We start from the raw sequence: 24503 nt of genomic DNA, 5'->3' as shown, positions 1-24503 counted from the left end.
TTGGTATAGTTTATACCACTTATTAAGGGATACAGATATGCATCTGAAATAAATCAGAAAGAAAATGTCATTTAACTCAAAACTCTTATTTCATTCATTAAGCTGAAAGTGAAAAACGGTCCAATTTCCCCCCCAAAATGAACAGTGTCTTGGAGTGGTGTGGTAGACTGTCAAAGATGGTCACATGTTCTCTTATGCTCTTTTGCAATGTAGATTTTCCACTCTTCCCACCAAGAGATGGAATCTTCTCCCTATTTTCTTGAGTCTGGACTGACCCTATGACTTAATTGACTAATAGATACAATGGTAGTGACACTGTGCCAGTTGCAGGCGTAGGCTGGCCTTAAGAGATCTTGTAGATTGCATGCTGACTCTCTCAGAGTGCTACAATGGGACGATTACATAAGGAAATTATTCTATTTGAGGATGAGAACCAAGGTGCCCCAGATGATAACCAGGACCAGCTGCAAGACCTATAAGTGGAGATGCTTGCAGCCTAGCCAGTGGTCCAGCTGACAGCAACTGCATGAGCGAGCTCAAGTGAAACCAGTAGAAGGACTGCCCTGCAAACCCACAGAACGGTAAGAAATAATATTTTGTTGTTATTTAAAATCACTAAATTTGGGGGTGGTTTTTTATTGAAGTGGATGAGGATATGCCACCCCAAAATATGCTACTTTTGCATCAGGATTCTTTTGACCTGAAGGTAACTGAGAATCAACAGATGTAGAAAGAAGCTTTCTCAGAGCTTCCCTTGTCTACCTAAGAACAGAGCCTCCCAAAAGAACTCAAAAGAACTCAATTGTTAACATTCCCTCCCCAGGAGCAGGAGACAAGATGTCAGCCCCATACCCAAACAGATATTATCACAAGCCTATCATATCTCCCATCTGTTCTCCTACGGGCCCATTTATCTTTCAAAAAAGTCATTTGTTTTCCCCTAAGTGCCTTTCCTTCCCCTCCCTTTCACCTATTAAGATAGTATATAAACCCCAGTTCTAACTACTCCTTTGAGTTACTCAGCACTGAGTATTCCTGTGTGTATGCAATGTTGCACACAGAAATAAACTTTTTTTCTCTTGCTAATCTGTCTTTTGTTAGTTTAATTCACAGGCCCCAGGTAATGAACCTGAGAGGGTAGAGAACAAGTTTATTTGCCCCTACATTACAATAGATAAATTACATAAGTAGAAATACTGCTTACCAAAGCCAAAACCAATGTATCTTTTTTGTTTTCAGTATTTTTGATACAAACAGGTGTAAGTTGTCCCTGGTCAGCTGAGTCATACAGTGTTAGTAGGCAGAATTAGCTGAAATTTTGCAAACATAATAACAGTGGTATAGTTTTTATTCACTGGGGATAAATTTTCTACTTTATTATCTGAATTTTAAACTCTTTGATATGCCTCCCAAGAAGATGTCTGGTTGGCGAGAAAAAATCAAAAAGAAAAACTAACAGAGAGCAAGACCTAGAAAAAAAAAAAGGAGTGATTTTTCTCAACATGAAAGCAAGAAAAAAACAGAACACTTAAGTATTGAATAAGACATTTTAAATTAAACCATAGGGAGGTGACATTTGCGCATAGACTTGAAGGCAGTGAGAAAGTTTAGATTCAGTTATCTGAGAGAAGAACATACCAGATGGAGGGGTTAGCTAGTGCAAAGGCCCCAAAGTGTGACTGCACCTGTCATATTCTTAGCATGATTGATTTATGATATCCATTTATGGTAAGAATAGTGTAGAATAACACAATTAAAGATAAGGTAAATTTTAATAAATTCCTTATTTTCAATATAAAAAAGGATACAATTTTGACTGATAGATAAATAGCTTCTCTCTCACTTCCAATAAACAAATGTTAAATACTTATATGAAAATAAATGCTACATTGAAAATTTCAAAAATACATATAAGCAAAAATAAGCCAAATGCAATTCTGCTCCTGAAAGATACATACTGTTTGTATTTTATATTATCGCATTCTTGATTATATTCTTATAAATATATGATAAATTGAGCTCAAACTCTGCACAATTTTTGTAATTCATTTTCTTACCTCATTGATATATCATGAAATTCCATTCTTGTCAATAACTATATGCCTTTATAATTATTTTTAATGGCTACACACTAGTCCCTTCTTTAACCAATACCTTATTCTTAAACATTGTTTGAGTCTGTAAATACAGAATGGTTATCATAAGATTATTTCCGTGTGTATATCCATGACTATTTTTCAAAGATCAATTTCTGGAAATGGTTTACGAGGACAGATACCATGCATTGCAGAGTCCATTTTGTCACACCACCAAAATTCTTTTTAATCATTTAGAATTAAAATTCTTAGAATTTTAAAATTAGTGCCAACCAAATAGGGAGCAAAATTATGTCTAAATTTAAAATTTTGGAGTTTTGATTATTAGAGCCGATGAACAATTTCCCACAGATATTAAAAATAATTCCATAATATGATCTGATATCAAGTCCATGTTAAGATTGTTCTGACTGTCCCAAGAATGTCTTCCACTGTAATTTCTTTTTTCAAACCAGGGTCCAATCACAATTCATGCCTTGCATTTCACTCGTACGCTTCTTCCCACCCTCATTTTTATGACATCAGCTTTGAAGATTGTCGGTTCACACACTGGCCCCTGTACACAGAGGGCAAAGAGAGACCAGAGAAAGAGGCAGACAACACCAGATTGGTAGGTGTCCATTTTAATAAGCAAGGGAACTTACATAAAAGGCTTGCCTTGGGCGATGACAAAACAAACAGACCTCCACACCTGCCTGTGAGAATCTTAAAAATTTGTGTAGAAACCTTAACAGGGTTCATTCATGTACACTGTTCAGATGGTTTCAACACCTTACTCTCTCTCAGGGCGGTGTCCTTGAAAGAGTTCCTAGTGTGGGAACTGTGGGCGTTATGCACATTCAAGGGCAGGGGAAGAGGGGAGGAGCCTTCTTGCCCAGATCCAGTTCCCATGTCAACCAGTGGTCACATCCTCTCAATGACCTCTTCCAACCAAGAATCTAGGCCAGCTATCCTACAGAATGTCCCCAATGCTTGGTTTGTCTGATTATTTCTTCATAATATACTTTAACTTGTCTTCTCTTGGTCTGTGATACAGACTGAACGTTAGCTCTAGAAGCTTGATTAAGTGATGTTGTGTACTTCATACTGCATGACATCGAGAAGCTTATAATTCCAGGTTGTGCCACAATTAGTAGATGCTAGGTTTGATCATTTGGTTAAGGTAGGGGATTACCAGTTTCTCCACTGAGAAAGTACGTTTTCCCCCTTTGCAATTCTAAGTAATCTGTAGGCTAACACATTGTTTAGCACCATGTAAATATTTTCTTCCCTAATAGCTTTCATCTAATAGTCTTAGTATCTGTTGATGATCCTTCCTGAATTACATGTTACACTGGGGATTCCAAAATGGTAGTTTTATAATTTTGTCATAAATTTTACATTTATTAGCTGGCATACTTTTCAAAGAAGAGTCTCTCTTTCTCTTCATGTTATTATAGACTTGTAGATTTTTATTTATTCATTTTGCTAAAATAAATCACTGTTGTTTAATTTTTAGATGTTCAAACTGTCTCACTTTTTGCCATTAGGGTCCCTTTCAAGGCAGCCTCTATATCTTTTTGACATGATCCCATTCGTCTTTGAGCGTTTACCTGAGGTGGGGGTCATGGAAACCCCCAATTTGTAGCCAAGTCAGACAGAAGTATGGGTAATTTGGGAGTCTAATATTTGCAACTGGTGTGTGAAGTGGGTCAGGCTTGTGGGATTGAGCCCTTAAGCTATGGAGTCTGCTAACTCTGGGTCATTGGTGCAAGAATTAAATTTCTGGATATTTAGTTGGTGTCAGAGATTTGGAGAAACAGTGTCGGAAAAGACACTGTGCTATTTAGTGTCAGGAGGAAAAAAAATCTCTCATTCAGTGTCAGAAATGTTATGAGTTAAAAATACTTCAGAACCCTAAAGTATGAGATTGATTATTCCTTTTTCATAACATAAATTCCAGCTTCTCATGGGAGTTAATGCACAGGGCACTTGCAAATTCGAACTGTTCTATTTTTTTTTAATCTAAGCATTCTTCTGTGTCTGTTTCTGCGACTTAAATTTGGTTCATATCAATGTTTACTTTTTTGTATCTAACATGTATGACAAAATAGTGGTTTCTGATTCAGTTGTTTCACATTTTAAAGACATGCAGAATACAAAAAAAAACAATAAACAACATAAACCAAGGCTTCAGCTCAAGAAATAATCACAGTATGAACTACTAACCACATCAAGAACTAGAATTTTATCAGCACTCCACAAATAATCTTTGTGCCCCCTCCCAGGCCCTAACCCCACTCTCTTCCCTTGAGGTAACTGCTGTTTTCATTCCCCACCCTAAAATTAATTTTGCCTAAGTTTGAATTTTATATAAATGGAATCGTGCAGTATGTACTCTTTTATGTCTGGATGTTTTTGCCTGGCATTGTATTTATGTGAGCAATTCATCAGTATCATTGCACATAGCAGTAGTTCATTAATTTTTATTGCTATATTTTGTATAAATATACTCAATTCATTTATCCATCCTATTGATGGATATCTGAGCTGTTTCTTGGATTCAGCTATGACAAATAATGCTGCTATGAACATTCTTGTACATGACTTTCATTGCACATATGTAAATATTTCTTTGGTTATATATCTAGGAATGAAATGATTGGATTATGTAATGTGTGGTGTCGACTGAAATAAATGCACAGCCTAAAAGTTGAGAGTTATGTTTTATTTAGCGGACATTTCTGAGGATTGGAACCCTCTTTGAGCCCAGGATGACAGCCTCTCAGACGGCTCTGAGGGACTGCTCCAAAGAGGCGGGGGAGGAACTAGGATATATAGGAGTTTTACAAAGACCTGGTAGTTGGAACATTAACTAAAGAAAACCAGGCATCTCAAGTTAAAGAATTTAGTGCTTTTCTATGTATGGGAGGAAGCAAACATTTGGGCTCATTGAATTCATTCCTCTGACAAGCACCTAGCTATCTAGGGCCAGTATCCTGTCCTTTCTTATTCTGAGTCCCCTCAGGGTGCCCCATTGTGAGTGGCTGCAGAGGCCTGGCTGCAGGCTTGTCTTCCCTAGGGGGTGGCGGCAGCAGCAGATGACTTGATGGCTTCAGCGTTCTTTGTCTACTGATGTGGTTTGCAGTATTTTTCATTCACAGTGGTAAATAGTTAAAACTCCCAGTTTTCAACATTGGTTGTATGAATAGATTTACAGTTGTACCAGCAATATATGAGGGTTCTAGTTGCTCTATAGTCTCAAGATACTTGGCATTTTCATTTTTCATCTTAGCCATTGGGTAGGTGTATAGTGGTATCTCATTGTGGTTTTAATTTGCATTTTTGATAATGATAAGGTTGAGCACCTTTTCACATATCCTCAGGAATAAACAGAATATATGCATTGAAGGTTATAAATTCCCTTATGTGCCTAGCTTTAGGTGTATTTCACAAGTTTGCTGGTATTTTAATTATTCAGTTTGGAATATTCTCTAACTTCTATTGCAATTGCTTCTTTGACTTATTGTCTATTTAAACGAATATTGCTATATTTCCAAACACAAGGGGACTTTCTGGTTATCTTTTTGTTAACGATGTCTGGCTTACTTCCACATATGCTGAGTGATTACATTCCTTTGATATTTATTCTGTGGCCCAACATATGGTAAATTTGGGAAAATATTTTGTGTGCCTTTCTAAATAACGCACAGTCTATCACTGTTGGGGTCAATCTTCTATTAGAACAAGCTGGAAAAAAAAAACAATAAGGCTCTAAAAGATTTGTACAATATGATACATAAGGATGACTTATTTTTGGCATGTACAGAAGCAGAAAATACTCCCTGGTCACAATAACACAAAAGTTGAAATTAACAACAAAGACAAAAAGAAAAAAAATGACCACCTCTGAAATAAACTACAACTTCTTTCCTAAACAATGGACATAAGGAGGGGGAAATCATTTCAAAAATAAATAAATACAATTATATAAATGCTATATATCAGATAAAAATTAAAGCATTACTCAGAGAAAAAAATATTTGCCCTAAAAGTTTATATTAATAATCAAGAAAAAATAAAATAGATTAATCAAGCTCAGTAGGTTAGAAAAAGAGCAGATTAAGCCTGAGGGATGCAGAAAGGAAATGAAGCAAAACCAGAAATTGTTGATATAGGAAACAGAACTACTATATTTAACAAATAAATCAAAGAGCTTATTGTTTGAAAAACTCATTAAAATGGATAACATTATTGTATTAGGATCAAGCTAAGCTTAGACTTTGGTTATATGAACAAAAAGTACTGCAAACCACATCAGTAGACAAAGAACACTGAAGCCATCAAGTCATCAGCGGCTGCCACCACCCCCTAGTGAAGACAAGCCTGCAGCCAGGCCTCTGCAGCCACTCACAGTGGTGTACCCTGAGGGGACTCAGAATAAGAAAGGACAGGATACTGGCCCTAGATAGCCAGGTGCTTGTCAAAGGGATGAATTCAATGAGCCCAAATGTTTGCTTCCTCCCATACATAGAAAAGCACTAAATTCTTTAACTTGAGATGCCTGGTTTTCTTTAGTTAACAAATAATCTTTTAATGTTCCAACTACCTGGTCTTTGTTGTAAACTCCTATACATCCTAGCTCCTCCCCTACCTCTTTGGAGCAGTCCCTCAGAGCCATCTGAGAGGCTGTCATCCTGGGCTCAAAGAAGGTTCCAATCCTCAGAAATGTCCGCTAAATAAAACATAACTCTCAAATTTTAGGCTGTGCGTTTATTTCAGTTGACAGTTATAAACAACCCTTAAATCCTAGTGGCTTATCACATAAATTTTATGTCTTACGCACAGAAAGTCCGGTGTAGGTTAGAAGACCCTCCAAGGCAACTGTTTTCCCTGGAGTAACTCAGCAATTCCGCCTGCTTTGACTTGAGGTTCTGCTCAACACATGCCCTGCACACTTACTGTCAGTAGCGAAGAGAATCTGGAAGGTTTCACAAGGGCTTTTCATCCTCAGCCTGGGATGTCTCCATGGCTCCAAGGGAGATAAGTTTTATTACACTTTGAATGGGTGCATTTGGCTCCAAGTCTAATACCCTAGGAATGTGAGGGGCCAGTGGGTCCAGGGTAAAGGAGACATTCTCTAGCATGTCAATTTTCTTTGCTTAGGAAATCAAACAGTGCAGAAGCATGAAAATATTTACTTCCTGACACTAGTGTTTACTAGAAAACAATTAGAAGTGAAATTACTGGGTTGCATCTTCAGCTTTTCTAACCATTGATAAATTACCTCTCAAAGTAGTGTTATCAATCTAAACACTCACTGGCAGTGTTCTCAAGTTAATGTTTCTCTACATCCTCATCAAGAAATAATATTAGCAGACATAATTTTTTTTTTGGCCAATCAGATAGCTATGACATGATATCTCACTGGTTTCTAAATTTTTTTCCTGATACAGCAAGGTGGGAGACTTTTTAAAAAATATATATATTGACCATTGGAATTTCCTCTTCTGTTAAGTGTTCGTTCTATGCTCATATAGCTGTTGGGTTATGTGTGTTATTTATTAATTTGTAGGCATTAAAATACATTCTGGAAACTACCCCTTTGCTATTTGCATGCATTGCAAATATCTTCCCCCAGTCTGTACCTTGTCTCTAATCTTTTCACTCTTCTAATGGTCTCTTGTTGTATAACAATTTTTAAATATTTAGTCAAAATGTATCAATACTTCGCCTTAGAAAGTTTTTTGTTTGTAGCTTTCAAACTCTTCTCAAATCTGAAGTCACACATATATTCTCCTACTAGTCATTTTGAAATTGTAGTTTGTTGTTCGTATTTGGGGTTTAATTTTATTTGGAACTTGTTTTTAAATAATACTGTGAAGTTTTTATTATATTTAGTTGTTACTTTTTTATAGATTCCTGTGGGGAAAGAATGTGAGACCATGGCCCACAGAGAAAAAGTCGTGGCAGATCCACTGAGGTAAAAGGATATTAAAAGAAAAGAAAAGAAAGCCAAGGGGTGATCTGTGGAGAAAGAGGCTCTCAGTACCCCGGAAAGATAGAGGCAAACTTATTGATTTGGGCCATGATCCTTCCTTCTTTCACTGAACAAAGGATTGACTTTGCCCTTGCTGAATATAATTTAATAAAAACAGACCCATTTTTTGTGTGAATATTCCTTAAGCAGATGCACCAGGTTGTTGTTGAAAGTTCTCGGGGCGGGAAGTGAGCTCAAGTGCAACAAGGCAGCGGCACAGCCAGAGTTTGGTCAGTTTCTGCTCTGAGATCGTCTCCGGCAGGTATTCATACTTCATGACTTTAGGGGAACAGGAAAATGAAAAAGCCATTCCAATTTATGCAGCATCTGCTCTGGCTCTGTTTGGCTAGCCTCACTTCCATTAAGTTCTGTAGTTGTGCCTAGATTAATTGGCACTTATAGCCAGTTTGGGGGAGGGAAGTCTCTTCCTACAAGTCTGTTATTCACTGGATTGCTAAAAATACCCTGTTGTCCCAGCATGATTTATGGACTAGTCTACCTTTTACCATCGATTTGTAATGATAATTCTGTCACACATCAAATTTCAATATAGGCATGCATTTGTTTGTGGGCTCTTTATTCTGTTCCCTGAGTTTATTTGTCCGTCCCTGGAACAATAACTCACTGTGATTAATTACCATATCTTTATAATGAATCTTAATATCTGATAGAGTAGGTATCCACACTTTGTTTCATTTACTTTTTTATTGACTATTTGGGGACACTAAAAACAACCCCCTCCAAAAAAAAAAAAAAAAATCCAGGTGAATTTTAGGATTCTCTTGGCAAATTCAATGAAAAAACTTGTTTTATGCTGTGATAGTAATGTCATTTAACTCAGAGATCAGAATAAGCAGAACTGATATATTGTTGTATTGATTTGTCTCATCCATGAATATGCTCAATCTCTCCATTTCATCAGAACTTCTGTGTGTCCTTCTATACTGTTTCATAATTTTTCTATGAATAGCTTGCACATATTTTGTTAGCCCTTTTTTAATATAGGTTTTCTTATTATTTTGAACACTGTCATTTAAAAATTTTTTTTTTTCAAATCATGCGGCAGCCATGAAAGGGGGCCACTCAGATCCTCAGATCTACATTTAGAGAAAACTTGGTGGGAGGTACACAATCAGCTGACAGCCTCCAGCTGCAGCACCTCTGAGATCCACTGCAGTGTGTGAATCCAGGGGCGCACTTTCCTCAGGCAGCTCCAACCACAGAGCATAATAGGGGTGCCAGCATGTGGACAACTGTACCCAAGGTAGAACTTCTAGCAACCTTTGCTCTGGAGTACCTGTTGCACTGGTCATCCTCAGAGATGCACTTCAGTCGGAGTCTCTTCCTACATAATCCCTTGCCTCTCTCCATCAGGTGTCATATTCTTTGCAGTATGAATACTTTCCCTGTCTACTCCTGTTCCTTCTCTTATCTCTCAGAGGTGTTAACCACAATAAATCTCTAGCACTGCTAATTCTATCTTAGCATCTGCTTACCAAAAGGCCTCAACTAACACAATTCATTATCAGAAACGGTCCAAGAAAGCATGCATTAAGATGGGTTTTGGAGATTTTATTAATTCACTACTTGGCTAAAGAAAGAATCCCACCCAAGTGATATGTGGGATACGGCGGCGCAATTGCTAAAACTTTCACTGGCAATGACTTGGAAAAACATCCTGATGAAGGGGAACACCATGACCAGTGAGATATTACAAGCATTGGAAAGGTCTGGGGTGAACAGTGTATACAAGGGCAACGAGCTTGGACAATTATCACTAAGTTGCACTGAAACCCTACAGAGTGATTATGAGCAAATGAAGGCATTTAAAAAATAGATAAATACTAAATGTGAGAACCAGAGATCTTCTTTGGCAGAGACACACCAGCTGAGGAAAAATACCAGAATCTGTGAGTGAAGGTTGAGGAGCTTCAAAGACAAATCCATGCTCAGTCAAGGTAGATCTGTTATACGAAGGTCAAGGCCCTGCTTGGAAGAACCTAGAACCCTAATGTTGGGCCACCTGACATCCTTCAAAATCCAATGACCCCCATTTCTGGGCTCTCAGATGTCTGCCTGTGATCCTTCAATAGGTAAAGTAAATTCTTTATTGGGTGTGTTTGCCCTAACAAACTAACAGCCCTAGGTAATGCCTAGTCTCACACTAGCTTGGGCTGGCTTTTCTCAGCCCACTTTACCAGAGTCATAAAACCCACCACCCCTTCACGGACCCTAAACCTCTTACCTCACCTACAGCCAATCAGAGACGTGAGCACAAACTGATCAGGCACCTTGTGGTCCAACCTAACAAAAGACCCCAACAACCGGCCCTCGGTGCTCACACAGGCACCTCTATTCTGTGTGGCCCACTGTTTTCTATGGCAGTGTACCCCTAATAAATTCCTTTCCTATTCTCATACTTTGGTAAATTCTTTTACCAACCTGCATGTCACTGTGTCGCCAACCGACTGCTGTGTTGTGTCCACAACACCTAACACATGGGATCTAGACTTCTGGGTGGGTGTTTCCAAGGGTTAGGGCTAAGCAGGCTCCCCTGAACCCTCAGGAGCCTTGCAGAGATGGCCTAGCCCACCTCATTTAAAAGGGAGCAGTTCCCCCCTTGTGGGAAGATACTTAAACAGGCCTCTCTCCTGTAGGACGAAAGATGCTCCCGTCAGAAGCTATCCTCAACTCCTTTCTGGGTGCCAGACTGAAAACTTGGGTTAAGTCCTAACATGTATGAACTGGGGTTATGCTGGGCTCAATAAGGGAAGAAAAAGATTGCACCCAAAAGGAGCTTCAAGAATTGGCTAACATTTACCGGCATGAGCCAGGGGAGTACACATGGGATTGGGTTTTGAGGGTGTTTGATCAAATGAGGCAGAATATAATAAAGGAGAAGCAAGAGTTCACTGGCTTAGGGATACTCTCTCAGGACAAAGGAAATAATACCTGGGCAAGAACCCCAAGGGGTGCGGCAAAGTTGATACTAGTAGATACTACCCTTTGGAGCCCAAGTGACAGTCCTAAGTGACAGCTAAACAAAGTGGAAGTGCCTGAGTTGCCATGGCAAAGAGTAGAGAAAGGAATGAAAAGAGTCAGTGAAGTGGGCCTGCTGGAATGGATATATTAATGTGAAGCTGGAGGATCCACGAGAGGTTTCTATTTTATGGGAAGGCCCAGATGGGCAGAGTATTTACCAAAGGCATCAGAGGAGCACTTTTGGGAAGAGCACTAGCTCTGCTAAGGAGTTCTGTGGTGGCTACCTTCTGTAGAGCAGGACCTAATGTTAGAAGTGACCACATGGTTTGGCTCATTGACAGCAATAGGGATGATGGCCCCATCCCACCCAAACATCGTAGGTCTATTTAGGTCATTTGTTTGTTTTTTTCTTTCTTGCTGTCTCTCTACCTTTATCTCTCCTAGTCTCAAGCTACCTAGTCTCTCCATCTGGAACTAGGTCAAATTTGACAATCGGCAGTGCTTGTCTTGTGGTGAGATTGGAGATAGGGCTGATTCAGTTACAGGGTTAGCTGACAGCTCTTATCTCTGTCTTCCAGTGCCCCAGGCCTGCTGTGTTTCCAGAGCTGAAGCCCTAGTTAGAAGCTGACAGAAGCAGTTTTCAACCTCCTTTCAGGAGGGATGTTTTCAGGGAGGGGCCTTGATTGTAGCTGCCTGTTTCAATGGAGATTTTAATTCTTTGTTGTGTTTCTTTACTAAGCAGCCGGTCATCTCTGCTTTCAATCCTAGGATCCAGCTAGTTTGTGGCTTCAGCCCTGCTCACTATTCTGGTTCTTGTTTCATTTTTTATTTTTTGAGACATTTATCTTGCCCATAAGCCCAGTTATATCTTTTTACTTCCCTTTCTTGGTATTTTACCCATCACTTCAATGTGCTTGAAGCTCAAAGCATGTTCTTACAATACCATCTTGACCAAAGTGTATTCCTTTTTTTCTGAGAAAGCATTCTTCTTTTCTTTTCTTTTCTTTTCTTTTCTCTCTTTCTCTTTTTCTCTCTTGTAGCTTTTAAAGTTTTCAACTATATCCTTTCTTTCTCTAGTTTCACTAAGATGTTTATAGAAAATTTATTTTTACTCATTTTGTTTGGTACTTTTGATACAGAAAAAATGAATGTGGGGCATGAGGAAGGCCATGTCCCAGGTCTCAGATGAATCCCTGGGACATGCCCCACCAAGTGTGGGTCCTTGGCTTCATGCAGGAAAGAATTCAAGAGTGAGCCACAGTTGAGTAAAGATAGATATATTTAGAGAGGTACATACTGCATAGAGTGTAGGCTGTCTCAGAAGGCGAGAGAAAGGCCATGAGGTGTGGGGGTTGGGTGCTCAAGTTAAAGTAAAAGTAGATACACATTCCATAGACAGAGTGTGGGCTGTCTCCAAAGATGAGGGAACAAGAGAGGCGGCTGCAAGTTTAAGTGTTGACAGTTTTTATGGGCTTGGTAGCTTCACACGCCAACAAGTGGGAGGATCATTCCAACTACCCTGGTAAAGGGACTGGGATTCCCAGGAATTGGGCCACCACCCACTCTTTGACCTTTTATGGTCAGCCTCAAAGCTGTCATGGTGCCTGTGGGAGTGTCATTTACCATGTTAATATATTACAATGAGCTTATGAAGCTCAAGGTCTACTGGAAGTCAAATCTCCCAGCATCCTGAGCCTCAAGGCCTACTGGGAGTTCAGTCTTCCACCATTTTGGTGTTAACTGCTGTGTCATTCCTTGAGTGGCTGTGCCCTGCCCCCTTCCCTCCTGTCTCACTTTAAATGCCTTTTGATACGCAGACCCACATGTTTCTTCAACTTTGGAGATTATCATCATCATTTCAAATACTGAGTCACCACCATTCCATCAATTTCTTCAAAACTCCTATGAAACATGCTACTCCCTCCTTTTCTTCTATCCATCTTACTTTCCTTCTTCCATGGAATTCATTTGCATTGGTTGAATTTTTGCTACATGCTATGTACAGTAACAGGCATTGAGAATAAAGAAGCAAATACGTACACTGAAAAGCTTGAAATACCGTTTCAAAGTTATAGAGATCTTGAAATGATTAAACCAAATGCTTTGGGATACTTAGGTGACAAGAAAGTAGGGAAAGCTCAAGAAAATATCTCCTTTATCTTCTACTTACAGTGTTTTTTCCTCGACACTGATCCACAAATGAATTAATAATGGAAAGAAACTCCAACTCAGTTCCTTATTCTCTATTTTTAAATTATTCATGCCACTTGGCTCAAGCTCATAATTCTTATGCAAGTTATTCTGTAGGACTCTTTCCAGGAGGGCTACATACCCACTATGTCTGAAGCCCAGCAGTGGGTGAAGGTTCCCTAAACCTGAAAGTTCCACTTCCCTGGGAAGGCAGTTTGCATGTTCTATATTTATCATTGGTTTTCCTAGGCAGTATTTATACTTCATTAGTATCAATAAACCAAAATAGTTGTACTTTATTGACTTTAATGTAAAAGGACGTGGCGAAAACATAGGGAAATAAACATTAGCACCTTTAGATCTGACAATCTGCTATGTAGCACTTTAACAGTCACCATCAGATGGAGAAAGATTAAGGAGAGTATTACCAGTACCACAGGAATGATCCTGTGTCATATTGTCATACCCCAGTCTCTAAAAATCCTGCATCCTCTCCAAAGATAATCACTATACTTATCTATAACATATTGGATTTGTGTCATTTTGAGCATTCTAAAAATGAAATCATATGGTTGGCATTTATATGTGTCTGTTTTTTCGCTCAACATTGTTCTGAGATTCATCTATGTTATTAGATGTAGCAAGTAGTTTATTAATTTTCTTTGCTATATACTATTCCATTATATTAATATATACCAGAGATTATAATCTATTTTTTTGGTTGTAGACATTTGAGGCATTTCTATTTTTGAGCTATGAACATTCTTACACTTACATGTGTGTGCACATATACATGCATTTGATATATATATATATATATATATATATATATATATATATGAATGAAGGAGTAAAAGTGCTTGATCATGACTGACTCAAGGAATTTGCTGTGTTCCGTCTAGGTTGCCTCTCCATGTGCCACAGGCAGGAAACTCTCTTCAGTCAGTGAGCTGGGTAATCACAGGAGTCACCTCATTTGTTTCCCACCTCATAGGGATCATTGTCCTTTATTGCTTGATATCCAGTGTCTTGATTACTGTCATTTCATATATTTATTTCTCATTTACTTTGTTGTTTCAGGTGTAAGGGTAAATCCAGTCCCCATTATTGCATCTTGGCCAGAAGCAAGAAGTCTTAATTTGCATTCTTTATTACTAGTGAGTTTGAATATCTTATATGCCTGTTGGCCATAGTATTTCTTATTATGTGAAATGACAGTTTGTATGTTGTGCTCATTTTTCCACTACAGCAATTTGTCATTTCTCATTATTTTAGAAGAGTTCCTTCTATATTAAAGATATCAAACCTTTGTCTGTCATATATGTTATAAATATTTTATTCATTTATTATTTGCTTTTCATTTTGATTTATTTCACTTTTTTGTAATGCAAACCACTTTTGGGTTTTTCTTAATCAGATCTCTTATTCTCTTGATATTTTTCCTTATTGATTCTGCCATTAATAATGTACCAACATTACACACACACTTATACTGTCTTCTAATAGTTCTATGATTTTTCCTAAAATCATAAGGAATCATAGGAGATGAGCAATCAGAATCCAGCTTTCTGGAAAGGCTTCAGCCTAAAACACTTTTCATAGCATTTTAAAACAAATGCTTTTCATTTTTTCATTTCAACTTGCTCTTATTCCCTAAAAACAAGGGTTAGGACTTAGGTCAAATGGGCTGAAACAATCTAGATACCTGCACAGCTGTTGCTTCCAACAGGGGTACACAGTCTTCCTTACAGCTGGAGTTAGCAAGGATGTAGGCTGCAGGGTTTTCTTCAACAAACTGACTTGGAAGACTCAGACTGAAGGCTCAGCTGAAGATCTCAAACCGGAATCACACTAGAATCTGTGAAGTTCTCGCAGTGGCTGGCTGAGTGAATCCCTTCTAGCAGGAGTCAGTGCATGGTTAAAAAGCAAACTGAAAAATCAGGTGTCATAATAGATTCTTTAACTATTATTTTTCAGGACCACTTTTCATGCTTCCTTCTACTGCTTACACTCTCCTTTCTTCTTGCCCTAGATTCCACACCTTTCTCTAACCACAAATTTCCTCTTTTCTTTAGAGGTGTTTCTAATGAAGGATACAAAAATATGCCCGCCCCCCATGCCCCAACGTCTCTTTGGCACATGGATTATTTTGAGCTAAAGGCCATTGAGAAGCAGCAGACCAGGGAAAAAAAGGGGGCACTAGTTTTCTTTCTGAAAAGGAAATTTCCGTTATGGAGAACGACTCAACCACTCTTAGCGATGAAAAAGGCAACAACTTAAATCTGCTTAACAAACCAGTAAGTTTTAGTAAAAACAACCTGTATTTACCATACTTCTCTTGGTCACCTCCTCAGAACTTGCCTGCTCCTCCCAGAAGCTCAAAAGCTCTTTTCCTTTGTTTAGCTTGACAAACCTCAGTCATCCTTGATTGTCATTTGTCTGTGTGTGTGTGTGTAAAACTCCTGTCCTCCAATATATACTAATTAAAACTGCCTTTTTCTCTTGTTAATCTGCCTTTTATCAGTTTGATTTGCTGGCCACAATCAATGAACCTAAGATGGGTACACGGAAAAAGAATTGTTTTCCTCCCCGACACCACTTATGTTAACTTCTCCCTAACTCTACCCTTCACAGGCCCCTACAATTTTAGGAATTTTATTGAAAATATCTGCTAAGATACAGAGAAGATGGATTCAGAAAATCCATCGAGGGAATTTTTCAAATTTACGTAATTCTTATGATTGTGTTTCCTGGGATCACGATTGCCTTGATTTCCTTATGTATCATTATCTTTTGCCATAATAATGCTGTTTAACAAAGTATTCCACAATTCAGTGGCTTAAAACGATAAAGTTATGAAACCTTGAGGAGGTGAGACAGTTTTTCTGGTCTCTGTTAGGCTGACTTTTGCATCTGTAGTCAACTGTATGTTGGCTAGGCAGCGCTCATTGTTTTGCTAGGCTCTGGAGGTTAACTGATCATCGGTTTCTCTAGGATAGCCCCTGTTGGGAGAATTTAGCTACTTAGCTTGGATGCACATAGCTCATCCTTCAGAAGGCTATGTTCTCATGACAAAAACCTAAGAGTGAGAGAGCAAGCAGAAACATTAAGCACTTTTCCATGCCTCAGCCTGTTTCACAGTTCTATAATCTAAATGACCAGAGCAAGTCACGGGGCTGAGCACAGAGCCAGGGAGTGGGAGGGTATTTCAAAGATAAGAACAAAGAGCATAGATACAAGGAAGGGTGTAGAATTGGGGCCATATCACACCTTGTAATAATGCCAGGTTTCTAATTTTATGCTGAATGAGAGCTCAACAAGGTGCCTTTCCTACAGATCTCTTTGCTTCTTTGAATCATCCTGACTCCTTCCTCCAAGAAGGCCCCAGTCAGAACACAGAGCCTCAAACATAGAAAGAAAAACAGGTGCAAGCCATTTCCATACAGAGCACTCAAACTCAAGTGAGTCATTTCATTATTGCGGACTTTCAGCCAAGGAATTGTTTACATTCCTAAACCTGGGTGCTTTTCACAATCAATTGAAGAGGTTTTTGAAAAGACAGGTTCCCTGGTTGTTGCACCAGCCAGAAATGCTGGTTCAGTTGGGTGGTCTGTGGGGCCTGGAAATGTATGTTTTGAAAAGCCTTCCCAAGTGATTCTGTGGTGCAGCCAAGGTAGGAATCAGTGCTTGAAGGTATTTCTTCACTAACCTCATGTGTATTGATTTGGTTTGCTCTGATTATATGTTCGCCCATTCATTCATTCTGCAAATATTTATTGGGGCATCTATTAAGGTAGCATTTGAGTAGGGGCCTGGAAAAGTCTGCTAGCAGAAAAACAAAAAGTCGGGCTTCATAACCTTTATTTTAAAACATTCAAGGAGCTCTCTAATTCCTGTCTTATAAGGACTTTAAACAAGAAAATAGTCAGGTTTCTAGGTTTTTACTTACTTTGTGGATCTTAGGTCCTCACTTTAAATACATAATACTTGTCAATTGGCTAAAATTAACTTCAGTAGTCCCTAGTGGATTTAAGACATCATTGAAGCAGAAGTCTTATTACCAATATCCAGTAACAATCGAAGAGCTCAAGAAATTAAAGTAATATATTTGTAAGAAGAGCAAACTGTGGCTGGGACATTCTGAATTAGGGAAAAGGTATGTGTTGATTAATCACATGTCTCTTGATGAGGTGTTGTGAAAGGAAAATCCTTGGAATGCTCTATTTGGGTAGCTGGAATCTGTGTCTACTGAATTGCAATTCTTAGGACCCCAAATAAGCTCTTTTCCTATTTTCAGCCTCCTGCATTTTTGTTCAGTTGACCGTATGAGTATGTGTATATTCCTTACCTCCCTGATTTTAACCTGGCCACTTGATATATGGGTCACCTGAATGTGGAGTTAGTAATAATAATTAAAATAATTAAAATAATAAAATACTTATTTAGTATTCTTATGTGCCAGATACCTGGCAAATAATCTTATTTAGAATTTTTTACAACTTCTCCATGAGCCAGATCTATTATTACACAAATTTTAGAAATTAGGAATTTAATGCTCAGTAATTTTCCTAAGATCCCATGACTAGTAAAAGGCAAAAATAGGACCTAAATACTGTGCTCACTGACTGAGAAGTTCATACTCAACTATGTGACTGTGTTTCTTCTTCTTCCTTAGTTGTGACCCTACCTCCCAACCCATCACCAGCCCAAAGTTTTGAAATCATTCCTGACATATTTCCAGAAAGGAATTGCAGATCTCAGTGGGCCCCTGATAGCAAATACTTAAGCAGAAAAATTAATTTATTGTAAGGATATTAATAGTTAATTAATAGTTACCATAATTAATATTATATAATTGAGCATAATTTATTGATACTATAGCCTTTAATATAATAAATGTTAATATTTAGCACTTTTATTTTATTTTTTGGTGGGGGGAGGCAATTAGGTTTATTTTTATTTATTTATTTATTTATTTATTTATTTATTTATTTATTTATTCATTCATTCATTCATTCATTCATTCATTTTTTGGTTATTGTTGTTATTGGAGGTACTAGGGATTGAACCCAGGACATCGTGCATACTAAGCATGCACTCTATCACTGAGCTATATCCTCCCCCCCAGCACTTACTTCATACCAAACATTTAAAATATATTAATTCATTTAACACTCACCACAACCCTTTGAAATAGGGCCGATTATTATCTCCCTTTTAGAGATGAAGAAATCAAGGCTGAACGTGATAGTGGAACTTGCAAATGGTGCCATAGCTAGTTATGAAGATTCAGATCCAGTCAATCTAATGTCACAGTGCATGATCTGAACTACTGCGGGATGCTGCCTCAGGATGCTGGGGTGGCTCTAGATCCTGAGGACAGGAACACAGCTAGAGTGCAGGCAAAAACTGGAACAAGAAGCTAGTAGGTCATCAATTATCTTCACCCCTGCTCTGTCTGTCTTCATTGTTTTCTCTCTCTGCAAACCAGCTCCCTCAGCTCCACAGCCCACAAGGAGAAACATGGCCACCAACAGTCCCAACATTATGTTTTTAACAGGTAAAGCCTCTAGAGAGGGGGGCCTGGATCCCTCAGACCCATGTCTAGAATCCCAGGTTCAGGTTCACAGTCCCATGAACTATGATGAGGCCCATCTGGGGTTTTGACAGAAGAGTATTTGCAATCAATTAATGATAAGAATTTTGAACCCCAATTAAGTGAAAGGTTATCTCTCCCCAAAAGAATTATTTTCCTCTCATTAGCAGATCTGTATTACAAAACAAAACAAAATCTACTCATATTAACTCTACTACATTAATATATATTAATATATTCTTAATTTCATCAGTAAAATATTCATAGAAATTTGTTTTCTCACTCTAACAACATGGCACGTGGTCACTCCCACTGCCACCATGTGTATGAAGGGAGGAAAATTCTTAGAAAAGGGGGAGTTGGGCAGAAAACTCAAAAGATGAACACTACACAAAGCCTCTCAGAAGTTAAATAGCATTTTAGATGATTGATTTTTAAAGACCATTTTGTTGACTTTAGCTATTTCTAAGACATTTTCATACATTATTGAAATGATTATACTATTTAAGTAATATGTTTACTTATACTTGGGATTCCTTCTTGCTCCTAAATTCCCAGGAATCTCTAAAAGCAAAATTTGCCCAACTTGACCCAGACGGATGGGTTATCTGTCTTACTATCTGTCTTATTCACGTGTTAAGTCCATTTTTTTAACTGCCTAAAATACTTCTGAGAAAAAAAATAGAAGATGTGCAAATTTCAAGAAATTAAAAGTATTATAGTTTCATTTTATTTTATAAGATATGGAAATTTGTATAAAGGTGCTTTTACACTAGTAAATATATACACATTATAGAAAAATATGAATATAGATGAGCAAAAAGCTAAAACCTCCAAGATCTCACAATGCAGGAGTAAGCATTAGCAATAATGGACTGCATATCCTTCAGACTTTTTACTATAACTTGGTCTTTCTTATTGTTTGTGATTTAGAAGTTTTATTTAATTTTTTGTAATTATCTACATGTTAAAATATATTTTTTCAATGAAAAGATTAAACAATAATGGGTTCTTTTTTTTTTCATTTAAACAGAAAGAATAAAGGAATACTAGTACATTTTATTTTTATCCCTTCACCATTTTTGTTGGAATAATCTGGGATATTAGAACTAGATTAATTTACTTTATAATTATATATCTTGTCTTTCAAAAATTGTTTGATGTTTGTTACATTTCACAATCATGTTAAGCATTATTTCAGCACTGAACATAAGTGCTACTGATCTCAGCAGTAACTACAATTGCTTTTATTTTTTTTTTTAATTTTCTTGACCAAATTTGTTACTCATGACATTTTTTAAAATTTTTAATTGAAGTGCAATCGATTTACAATGTTGTGTTAGTTTCTGGTATATAACATAGTGATTCACTAGCATTTCACTATGTTAGTATAGTGAGCATAGCATACTGATTCCTTTTCCTGTTTTTTTTTTTCATTATAGGCTATTACAAGATATTGAATATAGTTCCCTGTGCTCTACAGTAGGACCTTGTTGTCACAATTGCTTTTAAATCACGTTTATCTCAGTTGAAATTGTGTATTGTGATTTACATTTGGTTTGTTGGAATTTATCCTTTTCCTGAGAACATTACTCAGAGCTATTTGTGGATGGTACACTTTCTAAGTTCTTGCATGGTTGTAAATGACTTTCTGTTCCATGAACTGTAGCTTAGTTAGGCTCTCAAAATTTTCAATGTCTTCTGACAATTAGTATTGCAAAAAGAAGATCTGATAACAGCCTGACATTTTAAAATTATTTTATTATGGCTAACTTATTTCCCCCTACCTGCTCTTTGCTCTATCCTAGGGAATTTCTTCATTTCAAGGCAAAAATCTCTTTCATTATCTTCTCCAGCTAGATGGACCACTCTGATCTAAAGTCTCATGTTTTTCCTCTATTCTTTGTATTATTTTTAGTGCTTATGTCAGTCAGGATCCCAGTTGCATAAAAATGATGGAATTCTCAAATAAGGTAGTTGAGTAGAGTTTAATGAGTTAAAAAGGTATAGAAAGGGGTAAAGAAAACCAAAGGGATGAGGAAGGGATTACTTCAAATAAAACAAATGGGGATTCATTATCACCCCTGGGTCTGAAAGGGTAGAGGGGAAGGAGTGGTTTCCAGGATTTAGAAAGAGCTATGGAGCACAGCTGTGTCACTATCCCTAGTATCTACAGATAGGAGCTGTGGCCTTCAGTAGAGAAACACAGCCACTGCTAACTAGTAGCTGGCTGGAGGAAGAGATATCTGGACCTTGCTCTCCCTCCAACATCCCCGTCTCCTGCCAGTGCCTCTCATAGACTGAACCCAATGAGAAGTCCCTGGAAGCCATCTGTAAAGGTCAGCCTCATGGGAAAAAAAACAGTTGGAAAGGTGGGGAGTGGATCTGGAAGGGCAAACAGAATATTTGCTTGAAATTTTTATTCCATTTAAGTTGCATCATCTGATTTTGTGGGAAATATAAGAGAAAACATAACCTTATGTTTTTATTCCATTTTATTCTTCATCTGTTCATCCTTTTCTTTTTTTTTTTCATCCTTATTTTTTTTTTTTGGGAGGGGAGTAAGAAAATGTAATTTTTTTTTTTTTAAGAATGTGTTTTGAGCCTATATGATTACCATCATAAAGCAAGTAGATATAGTAAGGGGTTAACATACTTGAAAATCAAGGTAAGTGCAAATCAAAAACATACAACAGAGTCTCTTCATCTTTTTCTTTTTTTCTTTCTTTCTTTTTTATGGAGTTATAGTCAGTTTACAATGTTGTGTCAGTTTCCATTGTAAAACACAATTTTTCATTTATACACGAACATACATATATTCGTTGTAGCATACTTTTTTACCGTGAGCTACCACAAGATCTTGTATATATTTCCCTGTGCTATACAGTACAATCTTGTTTATCTATTCTGTATATACCTGTCAGTATCTACAAATTTCAAACTCCCAGTCTGTCCCTTCCCATCCATCTCCCCCCTGGCAACCACAAGTTTGTATTCTATGTGCATGAGTCTGTTTCTGTTTTGTATTTATGTTCTCTCTCTCTCTTTTTTTTTTTTTAGATTCCACATATGAGCGATCTCATATGGTGTTTTTCTTTCTCTTTCTAGATTACTTCAGTTAGAATGACATTCTCCAGGGACATCCATGTTGCTGCAAATGGTGTTATGTTGTCGTTTTATGGTTAAATAGTATTCCATTGTATAAATATATCACTTCTTCTTTATCCAGTCATCAGTTGATGGACATTTAGGCTGTCTCCATGTCTTGGCTATTGTAAATAGTGCTGCCGTGAACATTGGGGTGCAGGTGTCATCCTGAAGTAGAGTTCCTTCTGGATATATGCCCAGGAGTGGGATTCCTGGGTCATATGGTAAGTCTATCCCTAATCTTTTGAGGAAATTCCATACTGTTTTTCACAGTGGCTGCACCAAACTGTATTCCCACCAGCAGTGTAGGAGGGTTCCCTTTTCCCCCCAGCCTCTCCAGCATTTGTCATTTGTGGACTTTTGAATGATGGCCATCCTGGCTGGTGTGCGGTGATACCTCATTGTGGTTTTGATTTACATTTCTCTGATAATTAGTGATATTGAGCATTTTTTCATGTGCCTATTGATCATTTGTATGTCTTCCTTGGAAAATTGATTGTTTAGGCCTTCTGCCCATTTTTGGATTGGGTTGTTTGTTTTTTTCTTATTAAGTCACATGAGCTGCTTATATACTCTGGAAATCAAGCCTTTGTCAGTTTCATCTTTGGCAAAAATTTTCTCCCATTCCGTAGGTTGTCGTTTTGTTTTGCTTATGGTTTCCTTTGCTGTGCAAAAGCTTGTAGGTTTAAATAGGTCCCATTTGTTTATTCTTGCTTTTATTTCTATTGCTTGAGTAGACTGTTCTAGGAGAACATTTTTGAGATATATGTGAGATAATGTTTTGCCTATGTTTTCTTCTAGGAGGTTTATTGTATCTTGTCTTACATTTAAGTCTTTGATCCATTTTTATTTTTGTGTATGGTGTAAGGGAGTGTTCTAGCTTCATTGATTTACATGCTGCTGTCCAGTTTTCCCAACACCATTTGCTGAAGAGACTGACTTTATTCCATTGTATATTCTTGCCTCCTTTATCAAAGATCAGTTGACCAAAAGTTTGTGGGTTCATTTCTGGGCTCTCTGTTCTGTTCCATTGATCCATATGTCTGTTTTTGTACCAATACCATGCTGTTTTTATTACTATAGCTCTGTAGTATTGTCTGAAGTCTGGGAGAGTTATTCCTCCAGCCTCTTTCTTTCTCTTCAGTAATGCTTTGGCAATTCTAGGTCTTTGATGGTTCCATATAAGTTTTATTATGATTTGTTCTAGTTCTGTGAAATATGTCCTGGGCAATTTGATAGGGATTGCATTAAATCTGTAGATTGCCTTGGGCAGTATGACAATTTTAACAATATTGATTCTTCCAATCCAGGAGCATGGGCTATCTTTCCATTTTTTATAAGTCTTCTTTAATTTCCTTCATCAATGGTTTATAGTTTTCCATATATAAGTCTTTCACCTCCTTGGTTAGATTTATTCCTAAGTATTTTATTACTTTGGGTACTATTTTAAAGAGGATTGTTTCTTTACTTTCTTTTTCTGTTGATTCATCATTAGTGTAAAGAAATGCAACTGATTTTTGTACATTAAGCTTGTAACCTGCTACCTTGCTGAATTCCTCGATTAGTTCTAGTAGTTTTTGTGTGGACCTTTTAGGGTTTTCTATATATATTATCATGTCATCTGCATATAGTGACAATTTTACCTCTTCTTTTCCAATGTCGATCCCTTTTATTTCTCTCTCTTGCCTGACTGCTGTGGCTAGGACTTCCAAGACTATGTTGAATAGGAGTGGTGATAGTGGGCAGCCTTGTCTTGTCCCAGATTTTAGTGGGAAGCTTTTGAGCTTTTTACCATTGAGTACTATGCTGGCTGTAGGTTTGTCATATATAGCTTTTATGATGTTGAGATATGTTCCCTGTATACCCACTTTGGTGAAAGTTTTTATCATAAATGGGTGTTGAATTTTATCAAATGCTTTTTCTGCATCTATTGAGATGATCGTGTGGTTTTTGTCCTTTCTCTTGTTGATGTGACGTATTACATTGATTGATTTTTGTATGTTGACCCTTCCTTGTGTCCCTGGGATGAACCCCACTTGATCATGGTGTATAATCTTTTTTATGTGCTGTTGGATTCTATTTGCTAATATTTTGGTAAGGATTTTTGCATCTGTGTTCATCAGTGATATTGGCCTGTAATTCTCTTTTTTGGTAGTGTCTTTGCCTGGTTTTGGTATCAGGGTGATGGTGGCTTCATAGAATGAGTTTGGGAGTATTCTCTCCTTTTCAACCTTCTGGAAGAGCTTGAGAAGGACTGGTATGAGTTCTTCTTTGTAAGTTTGGTAGAATTCCCCAGTGAAGCCATCCGGTCCTGGACTTTTATTTGTAGGGAGGTTTTTTATTGCTAATTTGATTTCATTTCTAGTGATTGGTTTGTTCAAGTGGTCAGTTTCTTCTTGATTCAGTCTTGGTGGACTGTATGTTTCCAGAAACTTGTCCATCTCCTCTAGGTATCCATTTTGTTTCCATATAA

General features: G+C 37.6%; 1 long non-coding RNA gene across 1 annotated transcript in view; it reads left to right on the top strand.

Moving 5' to 3' along the window:
* The first annotated feature begins 431 nt into the window (after nt 1-431).
* LOC141576415 (uncharacterized) overlaps nt 432-24503 on the top strand; it is a 54234-nt gene continuing 30162 nt past the window's right edge. The window contains exon 1 of the long non-coding RNA XR_012504799.1: nt 432-581. This is a non-coding gene — a long non-coding RNA (uncharacterized LOC141576415). The remainder of the gene's footprint in view (nt 582-24503) is intronic.

The sequence above is a fragment of the Camelus bactrianus genome, chromosome X (genome assembly GCF_048773025.1).
Source record: "Camelus bactrianus isolate YW-2024 breed Bactrian camel chromosome X, ASM4877302v1, whole genome shotgun sequence".
Lineage (NCBI taxonomy): Eukaryota > Metazoa > Chordata > Mammalia > Artiodactyla > Camelidae > Camelus > Camelus bactrianus.
Note: the sequence above shows the minus strand (reverse complement) of the source record. Positions and strands in the feature narration are given on the sequence as shown.